Source organism: Eleutherodactylus coqui, chromosome 7 (assembly GCF_035609145.1).
Source record: "Eleutherodactylus coqui strain aEleCoq1 chromosome 7, aEleCoq1.hap1, whole genome shotgun sequence".
NCBI lineage: Eukaryota > Metazoa > Chordata > Amphibia > Anura > Eleutherodactylidae > Eleutherodactylus > Eleutherodactylus coqui.
This window is the reverse complement of record NC_089843.1, coordinates 114,997,436-115,022,486: the sequence shown is the minus strand read 5'-3', so window position 1 is coordinate 115,022,486 and position 25,051 is coordinate 114,997,436. Positions and strand designations below refer to the sequence as shown.

General features: G+C 41.4%; 1 long non-coding RNA gene across 1 annotated transcript; it reads left to right on the top strand.

The window, feature by feature from the left end:
* Nucleotides 1–11,739: 11,739 nt before the first annotated feature.
* Nucleotides 11,740–24,124, top strand: LOC136573382 (uncharacterized). The gene is made up of 2 exons (XR_010785881.1): nt 11,740–11,871; nt 23,589–24,124. It is a non-coding gene; the product is annotated as an uncharacterized lncRNA (long non-coding RNA).
* Nucleotides 24,125–25,051: the final 927 nt, after the last annotated feature.

The following is a 25,051-nucleotide window of genomic DNA, read 5'->3' as shown; positions in this document are numbered from 1 at the left end:
GTCTCCTGGTCTCCAGGACGAGTGTAAAGAAGTCGCTTGGCTTTCTCCATATTCTCCACAAACCTGCTGATCTTACAACCTCTCTGACAGACTTCTTCTCTCCTTCCCTGACTGACTGACTGACTTGACTCGCATTCTTGCAAAAAAAAATATACATAGCATGATCACATGACCACAAACGATACACACAAAATGATACATTTTCCAGACAGGACAGAACATACCAGACGTTAACCCTTTCAGTACTGCAAACATCCAATACATATACACATAATGCATTCCACAAACAAGACACTAACCAGACATTGACGCGAGACAGACATAGAACTTTACGGAGGGGCCCTGCTAACTCTGGGCCACTGCACTTGCTTTAGAGGAGGCTATGGTAAAATGACTAGAAAGGAAACACCCTACTATGACCCGTCCGCTTTTGAAAACAACACCATAGACCCCAAAACACATGAAAAATTAGAAGCACGCCACAAAGAAATGCACTGCTTGTAATGCGTTTGCACATTTCGTGTTTCCCTACAGCATTAAGGGATTAAGAGAAGTTGGGGGACCCCAAGATAAACTTTTGCACCCAGGCCCATGAGCCTATAGCTACACCCCTGGTTACAGGTAATATTGGGCAACAGCGGTTTGGAATGGATGGGGGGCATGAAAGATTGGCAGGAAAAATATCACAAATGCAACATTTTCCAGAAATGCAAAGTGTGAAACCACCATAGTTTTTTTTTAACTTACTAGGTTCATTACTGGCCATGACAAATACAATTATACCAAATAGCTGATAGTAAATAGTTAATAATAGCTGGTGAAACAGTATGTTGGGAATAAATAAGGGAAGCAATTATGTATGAGAACAATGTGATACAATGAATACAACATGAGCTAAATACTTCAATTCAGGATGTGTGTAATGACACTCCATCAGGTGTTCCTTGTTTGCATTTGCTGTACAATGTACTTTATCCCTTTTAGGACAATAATAAAGTTCTTCTGACACGTCACAAAAGTCAGAGCGCCTGAACCTTGAGCTGTATTGACTTAGCACAAAGTAAGCTTCCTTGCTTTTCTCTTGGCAGGTATATGAAGAAAAAGTTAACACATGCTGATTTCACAGCACAAAATCGTTGTATGCTTCAACGTTAAAGTTTCCTAATACTACAGACTTTTATAAACTTTCGGAAATGCTAACACATCCGGGCCCTGGTGGTGGATTTACTTCTCTTTAATGGACATCGTAAACGCACTTCAAAGTTTTATGAAGATTGTAAGTATGAGACTATTTATGATCATTCACAAAGGCTTATGTAAGCTACTCTCCCATATAATATGCATGGTGCCAAATTGCCGATATGTGATGCTTCTGCACCATCCCAGGTGCCTGCATGCAGTCCTTACTGCTGTTTATTATCCTTCCATTATATAAGGCACTAGTCAGGCCCCACATGGAATACTGCGCACAGTTCTGGTCACTGGTGCTCAGGAAAGATGTTACAGTCCTGGAGGGGGTTCAAAGAAGAGTAACTAAACTAATACATGGAATGACTGGACTGGAATACCCAGAGAGGCTATCAAAATTGGGATTATTTACCCTGGAAAAAAGAAGGCTAAGGGGTGATCAAATAACCATGTATAAGTACATGAGGGGACAATACAAGGATCTGTTTATACCCAGGACTACAACGGTAACAAGAGGGCATCCGCTACGGTTAGAGGAAAGCAGGTTTTATCACCAACATAGAAGGGGATTCTTTACTGTTAGAGCAGTTAGACTGTGGAACCCTTGCCTGAGGAAGTGGTGATGGCAAAATCCAAAGAAGAGTTTAAAGGGGGACTTGATGTCTTTCTGGAGAGGAAGGATATTATAGGTTATAAATCTAAAGTTGATTATTAATCCGGGTATACCGGTAGGTAGGAACTATTAGGGGTTGATCCAGGGAATAGTTTGATTGCCATTAGGGAGTCAGGAAGGAATTTTTTTTCCCCAAAAGGGCTAATTGGCTTCTGCTCTTGGGGTTTTTTGCCTTCCACTGGATCAACAACACAGGAGGATAAACAGGCTGGACTAGATGGACATTGTCTTCATTCAGCCTTACGAACTATGTTACTATGTTATGTTACTATGTTTAGCAAAGCCATTACAAACTGAACAATATTTCCCTGAATGCTTTGAAGCAGATTGAAGGTTAATAAACTTATGGGAAGTTTACAATGGAGATGAAAAATGTCCCTGATTATAAGGATTTTTGGCAACTTTCTGCAGGACAGGAATATTTTGCTGTTTTTTGCACACAAGGAATACGCATTTGCATACACAAAAGCATACGCACTAATGCTCCAAATCATTGAACTGGCTAATTAGTCTAATGAGATCAAGCCATGTTCTTTTCCTGCACAACTTTGCAGCATATAATGCATCTCCTAGTGTATTGTGTGTGCACTTGCGCATCCCCGTTAACTTCTATTGGGACTTTTGGTGTGCAAATGCACAGTAAAATAGAATATGCAGTTTTTTTGGGTTTTTTTGTGTGACCAAATTTCGCAGGAAATACGCGCATGTGAACTAACCCATTAATGGGTTCTATTTACTGCATACTACACGCAAATTTTGTGCATGCCAATACGCCCGTGTGAAGCTGAGTTAAAGGTCTACGCAGGCAGATAAATCCCTGAAGAATGTTAAGTCTTGACTGATCACCTGAAACAATGGGGATTGTGTATAGTTGACTGTAAGTTTTCTAATATTATTTACACTGCCATTTTAATAAATATGACAGCAAAATGTAATGGTGTGTAAACAGAATATGGCAGGGCGGCTGTTTATGTTGGAGGCATGGTTGTGTATGTAAATGGGGCCTTGAGTAGTGTGTTCTCACACAGAACAAGGAAATAGTGATGATGTATGTGACTCCAGCATGGTTGCTGGGTATGTTGGCGCGAGACGAGGAGCAGCTGATTGTGCATTCCCGCTATAGTTGTGCTGAGGAGGACATTTCACATAGAAGCAATAGTCATTAAGTGAATGGAAGTGGAATGCATTGCCAATCTTTCTGGCCGCCCGCCTCCGTTCAGTGTGAACAGGTAATCATTCATAGATGAGTGATTGCCTGTTCACACTGAGCAAGAAGTCGTTCACTAGTCGTTTTGATTCATTGAGTTGAAACAAAGTGACTAGCAATTAATGAGCGATGTCTTGCTCAGCGATTTTTCGGCCAATATTTGGCCAGGATCATCAACCTCACTTGTATGCAGATCATAAATTGTTGCTTTATCTCATACAGCTTTGAAAATGATGTTACACATTGGGTCCTTTGCTACTGTGGACAAAACGTACATAGTGACCATATATATTACCAATAACTGAATACACTGCTAGCCTGAATCCCAATACAACACGTGGTAAAAGACATTGTTCTACCCTGTGAAGCCAGTAGACTGGTGGAAGCTAAAGAGAGAGCTTGCTGTTAGAAGCTGTTTGTGAACAGCTTCTAAGGCCTAAGAGGGCGTTTCTTGGGCCTTATTCACGTGACCGTATTTACGCAGGTATTTTGCCGCGTAAAAGAATAGCTCAAAAATCGTGACCATCAGAGCCATTGGATTCCAATGTATTCATTCAGATGAACAATTTTTGACTGTTTAAAAAATTTGCGCTGGGAAAAATAGCACATATACGTAACCATTTTCGGTCGCTGATTTTTATACGCCGCATGAAAAGCTAGGTCTTGCTTTTTTTTTTGCCAAAATATGCAGGAAGCTCTCATAGATTTTAATGGAAACTTTAAAAAGAGAGGGTGAGGGAGTTAACCTTGCGTATAATGCTGGGTAAAGAAGACAGCTGGCCCAAATTAAGTACTAGTTGTCATTCCAAGTATTTTACAGCGATCTGTGGTTTTCATTGCTTCTGAAAATATGCAAATAAAGATCGGGACTGGATTGCGGCAATTCTTCATTCATACAATTATGTGTTGCATACAGTCGTGTGAAGGAAGCCTCAAAAAGATATAAATAAGGACTTGGACTAAAGTCATCTACCATTCTGTGGTCTGGGACTGTGCTGTCATAGCGCAACAACAGAGTGTTGGGTAACATCTATTTGCATGCTCCTAATGATGGAGAATACTGTGAAAGATAGTACCATGGGCTAAGCAGCAGCACATGTGAAAAAGACTTGGGTACACTAATAGATCATAGACTGAACATGAGTCAACAATGTGATGTAGCAGCCAAAAAGGCAAACACAATTCTGGGATGTATTAAGAGATGCATAGAGTCTAGATCACATGAAGTAATCCCCCCCCCCCCTTCCTCTACTCTTCCTTAGTCAGACCTCATCTGGAATACTGTGTCTAGTTCTGGGCACCCCACTTTAAAAATGACATAGACAAACCGGAGCAAGTTCAGAGAATTATTGCCAGGAACATGAGCAGTCTGCAAATCATGTCCTATGAGGAACGGTTAAAGGATCTGGGAATGTTTAGCTTGCAAAAAAAAAAAAAAGGGCTGACAGGAGACTTAATAGCAGTCTACAAATATCTGAAGGGCTGTCACAGTGCAGAGGGATCAGCCCTATTCTCATTTGCACAAGGAAAGACTAGACACAATAGGATGAAACTGAAAGGGAAGAGACACAAATTAGATATTAGAAAAAACTTTCTGACAATGAGGGTGATCAATGAGTGGAACAGGTTACCACGGGAGGTGGTGAGTTCTCCTTCAATGGAAGTGTTCAAACAAAGGCTGGACAGACATCTGTCTGGGATGACTTCGTGAATCCTGCACTGAGCAGGGGGTTGGACCAGATGACCCTGGAGGTCCCTTCCAACTCTACCATTCTATGATTGTATGACCATAGTGATCACAAGGCACTGAGCAGATCTAGATGATGTGGATGCTGCCACAGCACAAGATACATCTAGGCAGGGCAGGCTGTAGCAGAAGGTAGCCCACTAATGACCCACAGCAGCACTGCAGGAGACGTAAAAGCCAGCTGCCTCTTTGCGTTCAACCTGCATCTTGGTGGTCCCATGGAAGATCTCACACTCATTCAGGCCAGTAGAGGACCATTCACAATTGGACTTAAAGGTACGTTTTGCAAGATTTTTCTTAACGGGGAGCACCCCATGACCTCTTTATGATCTATCAGTGTCTGTTTGTGGCTCATACATTATAAAGACTATTTTAAATGTTGCTGTTCTCCATAACATGGAGTCCTAGATAAGGTTTTAACATTCACCTTCTGTAGTGTAGGCTGTCCTTCAAATCGGGTCCCTACATACAGTATTAGAACACCGGATGTATTTGTGTGCGCATTTGCCCACGAAAAAAAGGCACACAGAGGGTAGAACCAATTGATTTCAATGGATTCATTCACATGTGAATATTTTGCATGTGCATTTGAATCGTGCAAAAAAAATACACAGAATGCTCTATTTTCCTGCATATTTCCACACAAAAAGTCCCCATAGAAGTCAATGGGGATGCCGAAGTGTGCGTTTAATACACAAGGACATGCATTTACACCGCGTAATTGCACAGGAAGCTGTCAGGATGTTATTAAGGCCAAAGAAAATTGGAAAGTCAACAATGCCTAGATGGGTTGACATGGAGGTGCTCCTAGTCATAGTGGAGCACCGGCCTTTATTGTGGGATACAATCTGCAAGAACTATAAGGACTGCCATCTGAAAGACACCCGCTGGCAGGAGGTGGCCCCCGGTGTCTTTGAAGACAGGTGCGATAACGCCACATTGCAGCAGAGAAAACAATTTTGTGAGTATTTTTAATTGCTTGCTTTTGCCATGCAATGTCTCTGAATTATCAGTAGGCTGGGCCATCGTGGACCTTCATGTGAACTGTATATATGCTTTATATGCACCAGGTTTGTTCCATGAAAAGCAGACAGATACTTACCTGCATTTAATCACTTTATAGAATTATATTTGTTTTAAACTTTGCTATACAACAAACACTCTAAAACCTGATTTGAACAGGCTGCAGTCCCCGCACCTCCAGCTATTTAGGTTTTTCCAGTTAAGACACGCACTGAACTCCCAATTTCCGCCCACCTCAACCCGCATATCCAAGTTCCCCACAATCGGCATCCTCAAGTCTCAAGGACCTAAAGGGCTAATCTCTGCCTTATACACGCACCTTCTCTCGGCCAAAATAGACCCCAACCCACCTCCAGTATATGACAAATGGAAACAAGCCATCCCATCTCTCACACTCGAGGAGTGGCAAGACATCTCCGAATCCCACTTGTCAGTTTCCCCGGCTATAAACAACAAATTAATCCAGTTATACATAACTCATCAAGCCTATCTCACCCCCAGTCGTCTACACAAAATGGGCAACACATCCTCAAATTCCTGTCATAGATGTCGCCAACCAGAGGCGAACTTTTGGCATCTAATATGGGAATGCCCCTCAGTTAACGATTACTGGTCAAATATAACCGATCTCATAAACTCACTACTACCGTCCCCATTAGCCATCGACTTAGACCCTAAGGTGGTGCTGTTTGGCCTGCTGGAGGAGGAGGTGTGGCCACACCACACCCGCACCTTTCTTGAGAAAGCACTATTCCTAGCCCGCAAGGTAATAGCCATGAAATGGATGGCTACAGAAGCCCCCTCAGTCCCACACTGGATCCAGCTGGTAAATACCGTTACCTCCTATGAGAAAATTATCTACCAGAACCGAGGCTGCCTGGCCAAGTTTCACAAAATATGGGGGATTTGGTTGGACGCCCACTCCACTCTATCAATGGCGTGAGCCTCGAGGCCCACTTCGTATACCTTCCCCCACCATCCCCCAACCAACCACAATCCTCCCTATCTCTCCCCCCCCCCCTCTTCTTCTCTTTTTCTCACTCTCCCTCCTTAGTGAAAAGCGCCTAGAGTCTTGCACTTTATCTCTACTGGAATCAGAATAAGACAGAACAGAATTGTTCCAAAAAAAGTTAAAAGTTTATTGTTGAAACTGTTTAAGTAACTCAAGAAATACGGTAATAAGATAGCACTGATTTACCTATAACGAACTATGCATATGTATACCCTGTACTCAACAAAGTTTCTCTTTTTCATTTATATTCTGTATTTCGCAATATACATGTTAATAAAAAAATCGAATACAAAAAAAAAACCTGATTTGATTACAGACTGTATTTTCTTCTATTAAAGGGGTTCCGACACAAATAATTTGTTTATGCTTTAGCAGCCATTGTTCCCTGGTCTGCCTAATGGACACAGGGAACCCATGGTTTAATGGCTGCTAAAGCATAAAAATCTTATACTTACCTTTTCTTTTGTTGTTGTTGTCAGCAGCGGGGTCATCCTCTTCTTCCTGCACGAGCCGCGCTGCTCCGGGATCGCGCGCATGCGCAGTGGAGAGGTGCCCTCTGACAGGAGTCAGGACGGGACGCGTCTCCACTGCGCGTGCGCAGAATCTCGGAGTTCAGCACTGCTTGTGACGTGCTTGCTGTGGGTGGCCCGTCCGTTCACCTCGGAAGTGTCTGACGGACAGAGCAGAGCAGGAAGCGGTCTTTTTGACCGCTCCTGCTCCGCTTTTACAAGGCACAGAAGAAGATGCCGGCTGGAGGGGACATGCCTGGCGATCAGGCCAGGCAGGGTGAGTAAAATTTTTTTTTTTATGTCAGAACCCCTTTAAGACATCTGATAACTTTCCAGAGGATGGGACTGAGACTGCTGCCATCTCCTCTCCTCTTTCCAGCACTCCGAAGACCCAGAAAGGTGACGAGGAGCAGTCGCAACCCTCAATCTCAGCAGAAAAACCACACCCTGATGCACCGAGGCAGCGAAGACCAGCTGCTACTCTCACTCCTGGCTTGCAAGTAGACCAACACGTCTTGGACTATTGCAATCCAAGAGAAAGGATGACTGGGCAACCTCTACTACCGAAGTGCGGACCATAATTTCCAACAATTGCCACTGCACTTGGTCCCCCAGATGCGGTCAGCCATAGCTACCTTATTTGAAGCCTATCTATCAACCATTGAAACGGGTGAGTACTTTTTGGCCCTTGACACCTGGAGGATCCAGTGGAGAAGGTACCTCCACCATCTCTAAAACCCCAGTACCACAGGTACATGCTCCATGAAAATGGCCATGGATCTGAGGCTTCATTTGATATAACCCAAGATCAGTTTTATAGGCATAACCCATATACTGACCCTCCCTCTGCACCATCTTAACTTCGCCCAACCTTTCACGAACCTTCCCCTCATCTAGCACAAGTGCAATGGGCTAACTACAAATGGCAGAGGCGATGGACCCAAAGGCCACAGAATAGTTTTTCAAGGACCTCTAAGGGTTATTTTTGGGAACAGTTCTGTTCCCTTTTTTGCACTTTTTATTTAAATACATAAAAAATATGAAATTTATTTTATGTTTTGATATAAATATGTTGGTTCAGCAAGCTGCAATGTAGTACTGTATTCATCTGACATGGAAAACGGGTGCATTTATACAGATTAGCTATTGTCAAATGTCAACTTTTGTTGCAATTATCATAAAATGACACCGTTATGAGCCACTATATGTTTACTGACCATATAGACAAATCAACACATGGTTGATGAGGCTATTATCTTACTTTTATAGAATGTGCTCCCATTTTGCTTTCCACAATGTATGAAAGCAATAGTGCATATGCAAACAGTAGGACGGCAGTATAGCAGTACTGCGCATTACCGTTGTTAACAGCACTGTCACAACTGTCCGACGAATTTTTGATTAAACATATTTTGACCCACAGCACATGGTTTTAGTAGAAATACATAAGAAACAACATTTTTACTATATATTTTAATGTATGATTTTTTTTAGGGGGGTGGGGAAGCAATAATGAGGTTTTGGTTAATAATTTGCAAACTTATAAACATTGTTAAATGTCATAAAATGAAAATATTGTTAAAAATAAATATAACATGTATTAATTTTGCCAAATGATTTAAGCTCGCAACCTACGTCCAGGGTCCTCGTTGTCTTGTGAGTCCCTAACTAAACATGTGAAAAATTTGAGAAATAACATAAAAAAAGAAAGTACAGCCAGCTTAAAAAAATGATTCTATTTGAAGAGATCAGTTTATTCAGTTCCTCAGACATAGTTCATCTGCCATGGAACTGCTCCTTGAGTACTCAAAAAGTAGTCCATGAAGATGTCCCTGGGTGATCCACAGTTTCCGAAAGGAGAGATGCAGGGTCAGCCTCTTCTGCATTCCAATCTGCATTGTTGTGCCGGCAAAAACTGTGTAGGACCAAGCAGGCTCTAATTACTGCATACATGTTGTCAGGTTTCAGTTGCAGTGCCCTCTGGAAAACTCTATACTTGTTGGGGTGAATGCCAAAGGCACACTGCACGAAACGCCAGTCACGTGTGAGTCGGCAATTAAGGATGCATCTTATGGTGTCCATGTGTCTGCAGGCGAAGTTACACAGAACATGAGGTCTCAGACCAAAACCCTCATCCGCCACAATGAGGAATGGGGCAGGTGGACCTGAAGAGCCAGGAAGAGGCTGTGGTTCTGGCAGGGACAGCTGTTTGCAAGACGTTGATGACCCTTTCGGGAAGCCCTGAAAATGCAAGCATCCGTAGTGCTTTCATAAGCTCCAGTACCCACAATTACAATCGGCAAAACAGCAAACAAGCAAAAAGAATATCCTCTTCATGAGAAGACATGTCTCCAAGCTCAGCAGCTCTCTCATAAACCTAGAAAGTAAAAGAAGCACCGCAGAATGGCGTGTGGCCACACATGTGACCTATTCATGGTTGATTACAGCGGGCAAGGACAATTATGACAACTTCTAGGCTTGCTTGCGTGTTCTTTTGTGCGCACAAAAGTTCCTGCCTTGCACGCACAAAAAATACCAAAATATCCGCACATGCAAACACAAATACGCAACGCCCATTTCGAAAATATGCAGCATATTTGCGCGCATAAATATGCATTCACTCATGTGAATCCGGCCTTAGATATGTAATTCCCACTTATCTATATTTATTTATACTGACACTGATGTCTACCTGCTGCCATCTTATACATATATGTTTATTTCTATTGACACAGATTGTATAATTAGTTTATGATTTGTATTCTTCTGTTTCGTGCAATTGGTTCTATGTGATCATGGCGCCAAATAGACATTTTAGAAACTTAAAAACTGCAAAGTGTGAACTGGACGACAAGGTGATACTGCAAATGCAAAGGCTACTAATAATGCTAATAATACACTGTAACATAATCATGTATTGTCACGCATTGCTTTTGTTCTAAGGCCTCGTTTATACCTCGTTTTCAACTAATAAATACATGACAAATGTATAAAAACCTGTTTGATGGAAATGAATGTCCCTTCTTCAGCACAGAAGTTATTGGGACAATGTCAGTTTTTACATCCATTGTGGCCATTGAGATAATTAGGATGACAGAAAAAAATTGATAATAATTAATATCCTCCATCACTTCTCTCCTTTGCATCCCTTGTTCCTCTTACTTGAACGTGAAAATATCAGATATGGGCTGAAAAGCTTAATCTTCAAAAGGCTGTAAAGGCCCATTTAGACACAATGATTCTCGCTCAAAATTCGCTCAAAGCCATCTTTTGAGCAATAACCGTTGTGTCTAAATTCACGGTCAGTTTTCGTACCTGATTCATTCCTTGTTCAATTCTAGTTTTCTAGAATTGAGCTATCAACTCTTATCAGCGGTGCAGGCTGTTATCACAGTCGGCAGCGCTGATAAGATTCTTACAGCTCGTGTCCTGCTGGTAGCCCACAGCTGGACGTGTGCTGTAATCACGAAGAACAATGCAGCTGTTTGCTTATGCAAAACAGCTGTATTCGGCGAGCATTAGCGGTGATGTCCCACTCCGCCTGCAAAGCTCTTTAATAGCTAATTAACTACTATAGACTATGCAAAGATGATCGCTCAAAACTGTCACTCAAACTGTCTTTTGAGTGATCATCTTTCAGTGTATATGGGGTCTAAGATATATGTTACCTAACCTGTCTGTAATAATATACTTCCATTGTGGCATAATTCTGTGCTGAACAGAATTGCATTGAAATCAACAAGATCCATTTTGATGACTGCATCAAAGCATTTGCTGATCAAGACTTTAAAAAACTGAGCCTGGCTCTGGGTTTGCAGCAATCTAGAACATTAAAGAGTATCCCAGTTTACACTTCCCCCATGTACTGTTCAACACGTCTTATGCTTGATTTATATACATCCTGGTAATACGGATCTGTAGTTCCTGGATCACTGGCCAGCCTATAATATGATAATAAGAAGATTTAGTACCAGTTCTGCAGCATTCCACTAATGAGGGTGTTACCAGTTTCTATTGACTACAGCTAACTATTACAAGGCTCCTCAGAATCTAGTTCTACCATATGGAGGAAAGACAATGAATGAACCTCTACACTGACTGTATTCTACTATCACTGACATGACTTGCAGTTTAGAGGTAGATGAGAACTTTCTGTCCTGTTTTATGCATAAGGACTAAAATTAAAAACGTTCTGTTATTATATTTAATGCATTAAACAATGTTATGAAATGTAAAGTAGATTTATGCTGCACTAAATGATTGAATACCCAATAGAACAAATAAAAGTATAAGATGCATGCTCTGATAATTGTCACATACTTAATACGATGTTATAACTTTGTAGTTATATAAGACAATGTCCTTCCTTCTTTTTTCAGATACAATACTGCAAGTAGTTCATGGAGCTGCCATTCACCAAACTAGAAATAGCTTTCATCTTATTGGCTTTCATCATTTTCTCTCTTTTCTCTCTGGCATCTATCTACAGTGAACCGGACGAGGACAATGAAGGTGAGTTACAAAGAAAGGTAGGGGGTGTTACTTGTTGAGAAGTTTTATCCCTATTTTAATATTATTTTTACTAACTGTAACGTCTACTTTTCCTGTATAGCTGGATGGTGGGCCAGCTGAATTTCTTTTAGTGGGTCCAAGATTGGTCAGTGCTGCACTATACGCAGACTCCATCCTTGACTGTCTATTGGTAAAGGTTTATCTAAAGACCAAAGGAACAGGAACTGCACAAGAGCGTCCCAGTCTGATTATAGACTAGTACGCATTTGCCATAATTCTTCCTATGTTTGCCATAATTTGGGCATTAACAATGGGACACATCATCTGTACCATCATTGACACTTTGACAGTATACTTGAGCTTATTGTACGTACATAGGTGCCATTGAAGCCATTGTCGGTGGAAGGGTCCTTTCAGATGGGTCAACAATTGTTAATATGATTGTTCATCCCCATACAGCTAACATTGATGAACTGTACAACTCCTGGTATACACGAGCAGATGTCTAGTCAACATTTTCATCCTTGCTAAAAAGACACAGTCAGATGAATGACTAGAATTTACTCATTTATTGGCTGATCACTGGCCCTTCTACATGAGCGTTCATCGCCAATAATTAGGCATGTAAAAGACCCTTATGAATGGGGCATGGGTGCTATGTGTATATGCTAGTTTAAAGGGCATGCAACTCTGTATCTGTACATCCTAGTATGTGACTTGCACATGCATGTAACAGTTGATGATCATCACATTAACAGCGACTTCAGACAACATTATTGCTTAAACAATAACACTACAAGGATGGGCAGCTTAACACACAGGCTGGCGGATAGCAAATGTTAAAGTCACTATTCTTGGCCACGGTTTGCCTTAAGCATACATAAATAGATAAAAGTGTAGCCAGTCAGTACAGTACGTAGACAATGAAGAGGTATAGTAGTGGCTACAACCACAGCCTCTCTCTCTCTACAAACAGACAGAAAAGGGCCCAAAATATTCAGATTATGCAAAAAAAATTCTGACTGCCCTACATCTAAGATGCATTTACAGCTGACTGAGAATTGGTTGGAGTTATCTATTGAACAGAAAATACGAACAACAGAACATGTCAAAACTATCAATTTATAGTTTTTATGCCATTTTGCCTATCTAAGCTTTCAATTGGATTTGGGAAACAATGGCGAGCAATTAGCTTATGCCAACATTTATACCACCAGTCCAGTAGATCTAGGTGGGCTGAACTAATGAGCATTCTCCTCTTCTGCTACAATATGAAAGTAGATTCTACTGGGATAGGAATTATTTAGAGACCTGTTAGCTTCTTTTGTGAAGAGAGCTGGCCCATCAAAAAGGTACGGTATGTGCTCTATGCAATTAGACTGCATAAGGCTTGTTGCAAAGGAAAAACTAAAGAAGTAACCAATCTGGTCAGTTGTTTCTACTTACCTCCTAAAGGGGTATGCATAGGAGGGATAGATCACCAACAAAAAATCTAAATGGGCTGTCATCTGGGTTTAGTGTGCGCAATTTTACCATCTCTTCTTTCCTGTCCCTTGAGGTGTTGCTGCTATCAGGGGTTCAAAAAAAAAGGTTCTCAAACTCACCTGTGGGCTGCCAACAACCTACCCACCAGATGCTGCTTGGAAGATAGTTGGGAGAAGTTTTAATTATAATATGAAAAGATACTATCAAATAAATAACAAATGGTAAATCTGGTTCCCAACATGGTGCCCTTCATTTCATATAAATCAACATGTAACTTTCAATTAATATTCTGTTCCCTCCTCCCAATGTAACAGCCAAATGTATAATATGGGTTTGATTGGCTGCAGGAAGATCATATTATTCTCCATTCTAAAATCACTGGGTACTGTGCTCCAGATGAAGCATACCAGCCCTGTAAAGCTATTGATCAAATGTATGCAATAGGGTACAAGGCAGAAGTTGATGGGCATAATAAGGAATTCACTGGCCTAGATAATTCGTATGGCAGCCCTGAAGCAGCAAACCCATTACACAAGATCCTCAGTTACCTTTTGTGAAGAACGTGGTGTCCATTGATAGAGGGTACTCTATGGAAGCTCACATGACCACTGGAAAAGGAGGATGAGGCCCAATTGACTTGAATTTTCACTCTGTGGACCCAGTGGCAGCTAAAGGAGTTGTTTCTATGGCTCATACAACTTTGGACAACACCAGAGTGCTAGTTATTGTAAATCAGTATTTATTCCAGTAGACAGAAATTTAGGTAATATGTAGCACCAAAGGTAAATTTATTTCTTGTCCTTCATTCAGATTGAAGGGGTTATCCAGGAAGCACCTGCCGAAATACACTAGGGTGGGAGCAGTAGTGCTGCTCTAACCCCTGTGTAGTGGCCATTGCTCATAATTGCAAGCGCAGCTCTTATTGAAATCAATGTGAGCTATGCTTGCAATCACGAGCATCGGGTGCTGCCTGGATAACCCCTTTAAACATAAATGAGAATTAATTCCAAATCACTATATACTGCTACTCTGGCTAGTTTATTGTGACTTCGTAAAAAGTTTCGTTACGACACACAAAAGGTCTCCAATTTACTAAAAAAAAGAGCAGTTTGTAAAGAAGATGCTGTTTAACCTACAAATGTAAAGAGCTGCGTGAGAACCAGTCAGGAATAATTAGTAGAGTAATATGTTATACCAGGGTTATTGTACGCTATATATTTTACATTCCATTCTAGTGGGATTTTTCACTTTTAACCAATAACTTTTGCCGACTTGTAGAAATAATAACATTCAGACCCCAATTAACTCCAGGAAGCCTTAGAACATTCAACTTTTATTTAGCTCTAATTTATTTTCGTGTTTTGGTTTCTCATAATGTTCTAAGTAATTGCAATTTCCCTGCTGTGTTAGGTTTGTACAAAATTAACATATCTCTGAATTTAACATAATATTCTCATCACTTGATAGTAAAAACTAAAACATACAAGGAATCAGCTTTAGCATTTATCAGTAAAAAAAGCGGATTCATATTTAAATTTTAAAATAAATAACATTACTAGAAAGGGAGATTTATATACTTGTTTTACATCTTCTTATTCTAGTTTTCTAAATCTAAATTTATTCTGAAGTATTGCAGTTTTCACATTGGTCACTAGATGTCAGTTCAGTAGGTGCACTCGAGGTTAAAAACAAAAATAAATTATTCTTCTTTTACAGCTGCAGGTACCTTTTACAAGGGGTGATTAGCGCCCAAATTATCACTGAAAACAGCGACTTTGAGCGATAGTTGTCCTGTGTGTAAGCTGCCGCCGACAGGGCACTGAGGCTCATTTGTCGGAGTCACTTGGTTTTTAGCTCACCTAAAAACCAACAACTGTTGGGTCATGTAAACAGGAGTCACTCAGTCTTTCAGCAACTGCCTGTTTACTGTGATTGGAGTTGGGCGAGCCAGAATGATCCTTAGCCCACTCTGCCTTCATTCACTGAAGGACTATCGCTCCCGTGTAAAGGCCCAACATTCATCCCCTGTGAAGGGTCCTTTATTGTGAATCTGAACTATCAGCTCATTATCAAAAGTAAGAGGAGAACTGGTGGCTAACGAGCTGTTTACACATTGCAATGACTGTAATGATTTGTTAGCTTCTGATCATAACGATTGTCTCATCTAAATGCATTAAAAGATCAAAACTACTGCCTATTAGTGATCACGCAAAGTGCCTATAAAAATCATATCAGTTTCAGTAAATGGCTGTAATGTATATTTTCAGTACATATGTACAGGCCCGGACTGGGACTTAAGCTGCCCATACACATTCTACAACTGTTGGCCAAACAATCAAATGAATGGGTTCTTTCCATCTTGGAATTAGACAGAACTCACATGGACGTCCATGGGCGTTGGGTTTTAACACAGTGGATTTCCGCCACGGGAGAACACTAAAGTTACTGCGATTTTCCGCGATGAACCTATCATTATGAAAGACGCATTGGAGAATCACTATTTTACTGAAGTGATGGAAGGCGTTTTTGACATAAAAACGCATCGCATTGAAACGGACCTGGGCAAGTGCGATATTGGACTGTATCTCTCGGCCTGATATCACACTTAGCCATATGTAGGTAGCCTGACACATGCATTATGAATATATGCCCATGAGTGAACATAAGAAAACATCTACAGTACTACCTCAGGCCGGTCTCCCACGATTGGATTTGAATTGTGGAATCAGCGATTGCCACCTGTGTGGATGATCCACGGTATTCCACACACATTAAAAAAATAGAGCATTCGCATATCCGCTAAGATGAGCAGATAACGATCGAGATTTCCACAAGAGGAAATAAAATTGCAGCATGTTCTATTTATATGAGGAATCAACATGAATGGCTTCCATGAAGTCAAGGGAAGCCGGCCGCCCTGCAGCCCGACCCCAATTGACATTGCAGATAGGCCGTGGTACCCGTGTTATTGCCTAGCGACGACACGAGAAACACAAATTTGAGAAAAAAAAAAATTCTACTGCACATGACTGATGGCGAGCGTCCACAGGCATATGCAGTAAAGAAACAACAGGTATGCGGGGTCGCCAGTCAGAGTCGGATTCTGCCGTGAGACCGGCTTTAGGCACCTTCTACATTGGACAAAATAGACCGCACAACGCAAAGCAAGCCGGCGTAAATTTTGCAGCCTACCTGCGGATTTTGATGCAGGATTTTAAACGACTTGAAACCTGACTGCATTTCTGCATCAAAATCCACAGTTAGATCTGCAAATTTTGATGTGAAATTCGACAGCGGCGGATTCCTGTCTCGTATGAAAGGTCCGCTCGCTTAGAGAAGCAACTTCTGCAAAGAGAAGAGGCCGCTGACACAGATGAGAAAGGGTTATTCAAAGCCAGGTGATGATGTCAATGCCCATATCCAGTGCTTTGACACTGCTGTAAAGATTTCCCCTCCTAGGGTGAAAAGTGGATGGGGGGCAGTCCTATTAAAGACCGTCACCAAAAAATAAATGCAGAATCCTTAAAAAATACACTTGCATAAAATTACGGAACTAAAGATAAGAGCGAAAAAAGAACGCACTCGTAATACTTACATCTGTCTACAACTATAAACTTTGTGATTATGATCAAGGATCCTTTTATGACACTCCATTCTTTACTACATGACAGCTGCGGTACTACACGGAGTCACATTATTATTTTATGTATTTATCTTTATGGGCTTCTAGAGAAAGTGCTTAATGCAATACATAACTGCATGGACGATAATATATACTTAGATTTCTTCAGGGGGTAGAAATAGCAGAACAGGAAACTCATTGCTGATAGAAACATATGCGGAGAATATGCTGGATGATACAGGGCCGAGTAAATTCACCCAGCATAGGGGCAAAAGTCATGGGAAGATTGGATCAGCAAAAACAACCTCCTTTATTGGATTCCTGTCTCTGTCTGCTTGGATACAAACATGTCTGAAAACCTCATGAAAGAATAGTAAGGAGCGGAATGTTATTTCAAAAGCGCTATTTATGCAGCAAAGTATCACTATTGCCTGCAGCTGCAGAGCATGAATGGGCATTCTGCTGATTGGATTCAACTTGTTCTGCCATCGTTTTATCACAATAGTAGAGATTATTTTCTCCAGCCATGGCAAATTACTTTATTACTTCAGCATTTACAGACCCTCCATTGGACAATGTATTTCTAATCTCTATGATAGTAATATGAGTCCAGAATTTATACGTAAGGCCAGCTGCACATGAACGGGTCAGATTCCGCATGCGGGAACCCGCAGCAAAATCCGCCTCTGTGCCTAGGGTGATCTCTTCAGGCCAGCTGCACACGGCAGGACTGGAATCCCACATTGGAATCTGGCCCTGTCAGCAGCGGCGTCCGCGCATACGACTGTTCTTTCAGTCTTTACTCTGTACTGCGGATGGTACAGCCATCGGACATGCACAGTTTAGAATTTTTTTTTATTCCTGCTTTTCCTGCGGAATCTGCGACCTTTCCACAATTGCATTGCAGAAGGGCCACAGATCGGACAACTTCCATTGACTTCAATGGAAGCTGTCTAGGTCGAATCTGCCGAAAAATGGAGCATGCTGCAAATTTTTCCTCTGCAAGTGTGGAGGAAGAATCTATTTATATTAGTTTCTAGAAAAGTTGGGTAAGGGTTAGAGATGAGCGAGCACGCTCGGATAAGTCAGTTACTCGAGCGAGCCTTGCTCTTCTCGAATAACTGCATTCTTGTCCGAGCGTGCTCGGGGAGGGGGGCAGCGGGGGATAGCGGGGGAGAGAGTGAGAGAGATCTCTCTGAACCCCCTGCCCCACCCCCCGAGCACGCTCAGACAAGAATGCAGTTACTTGACAAGAGCGAGGCTCGCTCGAGTAACTAACTTATCCGAGCGTGCTCGCTCATCTCTAGTAAGGGTATTAGTACAAAAGAGTTGGCTAAGGATTTACCACTGATTGCCAGGCTGCACCTCAACTTGCAATTGTTCATGTTGTAATAATTACTGTTAAAGCACCATTGTTACTCGCAGACATGTAATAGCACTCTAGAAGGCAATCTGGATATTAGGATCTATGCAATGCTTAAAAATGTTTTCTGAGACTACGATATTGATGAACCATCCTTAAGATGGTTCATCAATATCAGATCTGTGGGGGTTCACCGCTCAAGACCCCCACCAATCAACTGATTGAAGAGGCCAACCTTTTCTCAGGCCTGTGACATTACATTCATTGGTTACATGGCCTAAGTGTCATGATGTGGCTGGTGGATGATTGTGAGCCTGGGGTGGCATCAGTCCTGGTCCACATGATGCACCTTCTCGGTGCAGATTCATTTTCTGTCAGTATTAATTGGCAAAGAGTTAACTACTCCTCCGGTGATCGATTGACTGGCTGGGGTAGTTGGCTGCTCAGCCACACAGTCAGCAACAGTTTTGCTATTTAAACCAGCTCTTCTGAACAGAGGATGCTGGTTATACTCTAAGTCTGGAGGTGTTTCTGGTCTGGTCAATGGCTCCTGGGTTGGAACTACATCTCAGTTAGGGCTCCCACCCACTTGCGAGGGCGATAGTGCGTTTATAAAATCGCTGCGATATCGCAGTGAACAATTTGCGATTTTTGTGCGATTGCGCTGCGATTTTTCTCCCACTAAACTCGCATTGCAAAGCTCTATGTAATAATACTGTCCTGCGATTTTTTTATCGCAGCGTTTTTGACACTTTAAACTCAATTATAGAGAAAAGAATCGCAACGCATTCGCGTATGCGATTCTGTGATGTGCGATGCGTTTTTACGGCACCCATTTACTTGCATGGGCGAGGAAAAAAAAAAATCGGACATCGCACAAATATAGGGCAGTAGCATTTGAAAAAAAATTGCACCCGCGCTGTGCAAAAAAATCGCAAATGCGCATAGCCACATTACAAATCATTTCTTTCAAACTAGAATTTTTTAGCGCTAAAAAATCGCTATTGCAAGTGGGTGGGAGCCCTTAAGATAAGTCTGCTTTTATTCTACTTATGTATCTGGGGTGTTTTTTCCATGTCTTAGTAGTTGTATGTATAAATATATTGAGTCTCATCTTACTTTTACCATTATTCCCTGTCTCAATCTAAAGAAAGTCAGGGTCACCACAGGTTCCTGACATGGGACTACCCTCATCAGGGTATTCGCTCCACTTATAGGTAGGGTCTTCTCATATTAGAAGGTTTAGGGTTAGATTCCCTGTTTTCTTGGTGTTTCCTTATTATATATTCATGTCATCCGCATTCATATTGAGTGTGTATGTATGCGTTCAGTTTGGATGTAACTTATCCATCCGGGCCCGGACGAAACACTGAGCGAAGCTCAGTCCCATTCAAGTGAATGAAACTGAGCTGCAATACCAGGCACATTCACTCTTCTATTTGCCTGGTATGCATAGAAGTGGTTTTGGCGCTCACCTAAGCACCACATCTACTTTTAACAGCTGATGAGCAGGGTTCCCAAGCAGTGGACCCCCACCGATATCATATTGATGACCTATTCTGAGGATAAGTCATCAATATCTTAAGACCCATTTACACGCAAGGACAATCTTTCCACCGATTGAAAGATTGACAGTTTTAGCGATCGTTTTGTATTAAATACTAATTGGACACTAATGTCCATTAACACTTTATCAGCTTTATTTGCGTGTAAAAGGGCCTCTGGAAGCTTTATTTGCTTGTAAAAGGGCCTCTGGGAGCTGTTTGCAGAGCTCTGCACACAGCTACATTGCTCCCGCGGGGGCTGTTGGCAGAATACAATGTAATCTCTGACTCCCGGGCAGAACATAGTGTGCGGTCCCTGTTATCTTCTCTCTGGCTGAACAATGGATTTTAAGCTCACCATAAAATCATTGTTCAGCCGAAGAGAGAATGATGGCAGTGTTTACACGCAACGATTATCATTCATATGTCACGGTTAGTACGAATTTTGAGCAATAATTGTTGCATGTAAATGGGCCTTTAGACTTGGAAAACTCTATTAACTTCCTCTGTACGCACTAAAATAGAGCATGCTGGCTCTTTTTCTTTTGCACACCCATGATGCACAGGCAACAACGACGATGAGGATGAACCTATTGAAATCAATGTGTTCTATTATCTGCGTATTGTGTGCACAAATACGTTCATGGGAAGCTGCCCTAGAAGGAATCTGTCAGCAGGTTTATGTCGCTCTATCTGAAGGCAAGATAAAGTAGTAACAGACAAACTGGTTACAGAAATGGGTCACTTTCCTGTTTTCTTGCAGTAATTTTCATAAAATTGAGTAACTGCAGAATGAGCCCAGCCTTGAATCCTGGTAGTCATGAGATGCCAGCTGCTTCCTCCATTGATTGACACGTTTCTTACCTATAATGTGCATAGAGAGAATGCTGTCAATCAGCAGCAGGTGGGAGCTGGCAGCTCATGGATATTGAGGATTCCCATACTCCGCTCACACTACAGCTTATGTATAGTGATTTTACATAAAACTACTACCTAAAATAGAAGTAAGTGACACACGGCTATAATCAGGCTGTCTGTCACTACTTCATCCTGCCCTCAAATAGGGCAATGTAACCCTGCGGATAGATACCCATCAAGGAGCTCTACGAGGACAGAGGGAGGTTGATAGTATTGAAAATACAGCAGCTACTTCTAGGGTATAAAGTATGTATCCTGACAAAATCTCTCTAGCTATTGTTTAGACATTTCCGCACTGCAGACCTAATAGGCGTACGGGAAATATTTTCTCACAAACTGTCATAGTGTAGATTCACAATAATTTTCTCATTTTCTGCTTGATATTCCATAGCACTACTTAACTTTATTGTGTTTTGTCTGCCATACTGTGATTTTATTGCTTTTTACGGATGCATTCACATGGGCGTATTGTTGGTTTTGGTCGCATAAATACGCTTTGCAAAATAAAGCATATATATGCAAGTGCATGCCTTTGTTGCGCAACGTATTTACGCGCCCAGGTACTTAAGGCCTCCTTCACATGGCCATAGGTATAATCACGCTGGCTAGAAGAGAATGTGAATGCACTCTAAATGGAGCCCGATCCAGCCCCTGGTGAGCGAATCCACGCTCCTTACTGTTCTTTGCCGAGGCTGGCAGACCTGTTCACATTTGCGCAGGAGACAACAGCACCATATTTGAACAGGCGGGGCATTCTAAAGAGTAGGAAGGCCAGCCTAGTTAGTCCCTAGTGTTATTGATTAACACCGCAAAACTGTGCTGTGAATAGCGCAATTTCATTTGGGACAAGAGAACAATTGCGTACACCATAGACTCCTATGGAGCCTCGAGTGCGCAAATGCAGCCCAAAATAGAGCATGTTGCGTATTTGTGCTGGTGGTGGAAATGCGTGCAGAAAATCGCCCAATATGAGCGAACCCATTGAAAGCATGCGTAAATACGCGGCATATATACGCTCATCTGAATGAACACCGTAAAATGACTGCTCATACTGCCGGTAAAGGCCAATTTAATTTTCAGGGATTGTATTGATAACCGTCTACTGTAAATACACAAAACCCACCAACAAAAAAGTACCTTGCCTGAAAAATCTTGGCCCGTACATGATCACTATCGCTTATTGAACTGTAACTGGACACGATCGCCTACTGTACTTTTACCAGCTACTGCAATTAATTGGAGCTGACCTCGTACATATGATAGCAGCAGTGGTGTAAGCATCCATCTAATGTTATCTATCATTAATCAGTGGGGTAAGAAAATTGGAACATGCAAACATGCAGCAGCTAAATCATATGGTTTATGGTGTACTGTATACAATTGTAACATTTTCAATAACCAGTAGAGGGCAGAATAACTACATATTACACTGACAAACTCCAAATTTATTTCAGTTTTTGGACCCAGTAATCCCTAGTACAGAGGTAACAAAACTAGTAAAACTCCAAGTGCCTGCTGGAATATTCCACCATGGAAACCCACACAAAACATGTCTAATATGCAGCTTTTAGCACGGATTTGCCATGTCAAAATCTGCATGATACACATTCAGATGGTACAGATTTTTCAGCATGGTGGAACATTCTGCTGCGTGTTCCCATAAATGCCCTAATGAGTTTTTTAATCCTCTTCAAATAGATAATAAAATTGCCTCAGAAAACACTCAGGATCACATAAGCACATCCCAATACAACATAATGATCAACTAATACTTTTATGTACAAACCGTAACATCAGGTATAAATGTGGTGGTTAGTTGCAACAATGCTGCACATGAATGTATGAGGGGCAGAAGCACGATGAGCTAATTGCCAATTGTCCTCCAGCTAACATCTGGCCGCAGTATTTTTGCTCAGGAATTGCTTCATAAAACACTCAGCAATGCTCTATTTTTTCCCAAATTATCGCACACATAACACTTTTAGGAAATACACCAACGTCTCTATAAGACATGCAGGCTTCTCTGGATATAGTCTTGTGTTTCAGGCAGTTATCCATAGACCTCTCTATAAGAACATAAAAAGTATGCAAAAAAAGCAAGTTTGAAAAGTGTGAACAAAAAAAATAATGCCATAAAAAATGTTTGGGAACAAAACTTAAATTTCTGACATTTTTTACAAGCCAGAAAAAAAGTATGTGTGAAGGAAGCCTAAAAGGGTAATGGAGACTTTGCTTCTACCAGAAGCAGTGTTGTCAAGGGGGCATGGAATATATCCAAATAACCACATACAACATTATCTGCATCCTACCTGGCTTGATGTGAGGACTATATAATGCTTTATTACGGATGTATAGTAAATAGAGATGAGCGAACGTGCTCGTTTAGGACAATTATTCAATCGAGCATCGCTTTTTTGGAGTAACTGCCTACTCGGGCGAAAAGATTCGGTGGGCGCCGGGGGGCCCCGGGGTGGAGCAGTGGGTAACAGGGGGGAGTAGCAGGGAGCTCACCCCCCCCCCTTCCCCCACTCCCCACCGCAACCCCCTGCTCATTCCCGGCGCCCCCCGAATCTTTTCGCCTAATTAGGCAGTTACTCGAAAAAAGCGATGCTCAATCGAGTAATTGCTCTAAACGAGCACGTTTGCTCATCTCTAATAGTAAACCCCTTTTGTCATATGTACAGCACCCTGGAATTAAAATATGGTTTCCTCATTTGCAATGTAAACTAAGAGGTATTGTGTTTTATTTTGTATTGTTAATTAGTTGCTCTGTTTCTATTTACAGAGAAAGATTTGCACTTGCAGATGAAGAAGGAGGCCAAGGTGAAGAAATTGGCTAAAAAAAAGAAGAAAAGAAAAAGCTCAAGCAGTGTTGGGATAGTAGACGTAGTATAGAATGATGGTGCAGAGGAGACGGGGCTAGTCTGGATATGGGAAGTGGTTGCCTGGAGTCAGGTAGATGAAGGATGAGCTGGACTGAATATTGACCACTGATGGGTTAAGACATCAAGTAGACATGACTATAATAAGAGATGACAGACTGCATCCCAGACGAGTGGCTCTGGCACCTATTATTCCTTCCCTTTATGACCTTTAAACAAAGTGTTGTCTAATCTCATTCACACAAATGGCGAAAGCTTCAAATAATAGACGTGTTTACTCGCTCATATGGGGAATGTTTTCTAATGTAATTCTTTTTAAATATTTATTATGCCGAACACATTTACAATCAATGTAGGAATAGTTTTCAACTTTTTGCAGCAGTCAATGTATTTTTTTACTTATCACATTCCGTACATTAATAAATGTTTAATTATCTAATCACGCTGCTTTGCTTGCATTTTTCACTATGTAGAAGAATGGATTTAATTATTTTGCAATTTATTCTACATGCTGCTAGCAAAGAAAACAGTGCAAACAAATAATGAGTCTCTTTAATATCAGACACAGTGAATAAACTGCAGGATTATTAATATTATTATTTTATCTCTATTACATTTGTTTTATTTTACTTTGTTAACCATTATTTATTAGCCGGAAGCATATTCAAAAATGTTGTACAGAAAATGTATTTATCCACTTCTCACATTGAAGCAATACAAATTCACACATTCTTGAGCCAGATAACTAACCTACCTATATGATTTTGAAATAAGAGAAAAAAGGTACACTGCATTAGGAACACCTACTTAATTACGGGTTAGTCCACCTTTTTTGGGCCATCATGGCTTTTTGAAGAACAGATTCCATGAGATGGCGAACACCCTCTATATTCCACTCGATCCATGCCCCACTGCAGCAGCTCCACCAGTTGGTGCACATTTTGTGGATAAGTGGGAGCAGATCTCACAGCTCTTTCCAGCATGTCCCAAACATTTTCAATGGGGTTACAGTTCGGTAAGTTTGGTGGCCAAGGCAATGTGGAGAATTCCTCGTTGTGTTCCTCCAACCAATCCCTAGTGACCCAAGCTCAATGATACTGAGTGTTGTCCTGTTAAAAGGTAACACTGTGGTTGAAAAGACCTCCTGAAGATAGAGGTGCTGACATCCAGCTAACAGGTCCCTGTAGCTTTCACCATTCAAGGATTGTTGTATGATAACCAACAGTTCTAGGCAATGCCAGAAAAATACACTCCAGACCTTGACACTGACAACACTGGCCTGTTGAACTCCAATGGTACATATATGGGACATGGCTTCATAGTGTTTCTGCCAGATGCAGACCTGGCCATCCTTATGTTTCAGCAG